Below are 2855 nucleotides of genomic sequence, written 5' to 3'. Positions count from 1 at the left end.
GGGGCACCCCTAGAGACACAAGTTGATCCACGTGATCATATTCTTCGCCGTGTGCGGTGCCCCCTTCCACCATAGTCCTCGATAATATTGTAGCGGTGCTTAGGCGAAGCCCTGCGACGGTAGTACATCAAGATCGTCACCACGCCGTCGTGCTGACGGAACTCTTCCCCGACACTTTGCTGGATCGGAGTCCGGGGATCGCCATCGAGCTGAACATGTGCTAGAACTCGGAGGTGTCGTAGTTTCGGTGCTTGATCGGTCGGGCTGTGGAGACGTACGACTACATCAACCAAGTTAACGCTTCCGTTGTCGATCTACAAGGGTACGTAGATCACACTCTTCCCCTCTCGTTGCTGTGCATCACCATGATCTTGCGTGTGCGTAGGAATTTTTTTGAAATTACTACGAAACCCAACATATGGATCCGCTCTCGTCTACCTACGAGAGCACCATCCATAGTACTCACGCTTATCTTGCGCATTTTAGAGTATCCACTTTCACTTGTCTATGAACTGTTATAGGCAACCCAGAAGTCCATTACCGCAGACACGGCTATTCGAATAGATGATGTTAACCCTGCAGGGGTGTACTTCTTCACACACGCTCTCACCACTTACTGTCGTTTACACGACATGTACCCGGCAACCTTCAAGCGGAAGCCCAACGAGGGTGTCGGCCACGGCCTACCTAAACACTCAAGTCTCTAGTCCAGGTTTATCACCTATCCAGGTTCCATCTGCAGGGAGTCCGGCCGAGGTTTCCACATACGGCCCCGAACGATGTGTACAGGGTTCCAAGACACCAAACGGGCGCCCGGCATGCCCAGCTACGATGTATCTACCGCAACAAAGCCCACCCCTAGGGTCAGCGCTACGCACGGCCACCAACACATATCCTATAAACACCATAAACTAGTTGCAACTCCTGGACAGAGGACAAGGGTGATCAAGAAGCCGAGAGGGTCCATTGGTTTCAGGCCCAATGCATGGTAGTAACTGTTTCATGGATCACAAACACAGAACTCAGTTCCTGAGGACGGTTTCAATGAGACAACCCACCATGTACTCCTACATGGCCTCTCACCGCTACCTTTACCAAATCGTGTTCACACACTTAGCTCACACACTGTAGGACATGTTTACACACCTCCGGTTCATCCTCGATGAATCAGACCTGACACAACTCTATGCAATAGCAGGCATGATAAACAAGCATGAATGAGTAGGCACATCAAGGCTCAAATAACACCTACTCATACTAGTGGGTTTCATCTATTTACTGTGGCAATGACAGGTCATGCAGAGGATAAGGGGCTCAACTACCGCAGCAAGTAACAGTTGAATCGTTGTTGTCCTAATGCAGTACAAGAGAGCAGGAGCGAGAGAGTGGGATTGTATCGGAATGAACAAACGGGTTTTGCTTGCCTGGCACTTCTAAAGATATCATTGGTTCTTCATCAGTGTCAACGATCACAGCGTCGGTACAACGTCTATCGAGAGGGAACAAACACCGGCAACTGAGAAAGAACTCAATCAACACATGACGATATGCAACAATATGATGCATGCTCATGACATGGAAAAATGAATGTGTTTTGGCTAATGCAATAGAAAGTCATTTTAATTGAAGTGGAATTCAAAATTATATCAAATTCCAACTCCAAACCTATTATGAAATTTTCCCTAATCATGTTTCATCCTAATCAGTGAGGTTAACTTGCTCAAACATTCATGAAAATGGTAAAGATGGATTCCTTGAATTTTTTTGATAATTTTTCATATATAATTTATTTCATTTGGAGTTACGGTTGAATTTCTATGATTTTTGGAAGTTTTGGACATTTTTTGAATTAAATAAATCATTTCTGATTTATTTAAAATCCAGAAAGCATTACTGCGTTAGCTTGACGTCAGAATGATGTCATCAAGTCAACAGCGTCAGCCCAGGTCAAACCTGACGCTGGGACCCACTGGTCAGTGTCTCAGGCTGATTTGGGTCTATGACAGGTGGGAGCGGTCAACGTTGACTTGACCAAGTCAAAGCTGACACGTGGGGTCCACACCGATTAGCACTAATCTAAACAGAAATTAAACTAGTTAATTTTTGGCGCTGGGGCCCACACGACAGTGGCACTAGGGTGTTAGTTAAGGCGTCATTAGAGGCTAATGACATCGCCACGTCGGCTTCGTCGGAGTTAGGCCGCCGGCGATGGCCAGGCGCGGCGGAGGTGCTCGGAGTCTAGCTGTGGTGCTTCGTTCGAAGCTTGGTGGGCTCTCTGGAAAGCTGGTGCGACGGTGCGTCGAGTGGTGGTGGTTGTCGGGCCTGGGACAGCCGGAATCGACGCCGGCGACGAGCCTTGCGGCTGCCAGAGTTCGGGCAAGGCCGAGCTCGTTGCTGCAGTGGCCTAGGCGGGGCGGCGCTAGCACCTACGGCTCCTACGCGATGCGGGGAGTGCAATGGGCTCAAGCCCGGGACCATATGGTCACCGGAGCACCACTGGCGACGAGCGCGGGCGGCGGCACGTGCGGGTGAGCGCGATGCAGTCGCTACGACGCATGGGGAGAGAAAAGAAGAGGATGGGGGAGGTCAGCGGCTCACTGCAGGGCGGAGGAGAAGGCCAGCGGGCTCGGGGACGCGTCGGAGCGGAAGCACGGTCGCCGGTGATCTCGGTGACCCGAGAAGGAAGAAGACGTCGGGGCGGCGCTCCGAGGCTCTTCTCGTCACGTGGCTCGGTGGAGACGGCGTATGGGTCAATGGCGGAGCTCGAGGTCACGTCGGAGGGGCACGAGGAAGGCTGTGGTCGCGGTGGTGCTCGTCAGCAGTCTCGGCGCCCACGAACAGAGAGAAGGGAGGAA

Source organism: Triticum dicoccoides, chromosome 2A (assembly GCF_002162155.2).
Source record: "Triticum dicoccoides isolate Atlit2015 ecotype Zavitan chromosome 2A, WEW_v2.0, whole genome shotgun sequence".
NCBI classification, from domain to species: Eukaryota; Viridiplantae; Streptophyta; class Magnoliopsida; order Poales; family Poaceae; genus Triticum; species Triticum dicoccoides.
This window is presented reverse-complemented; position numbering follows the sequence as displayed.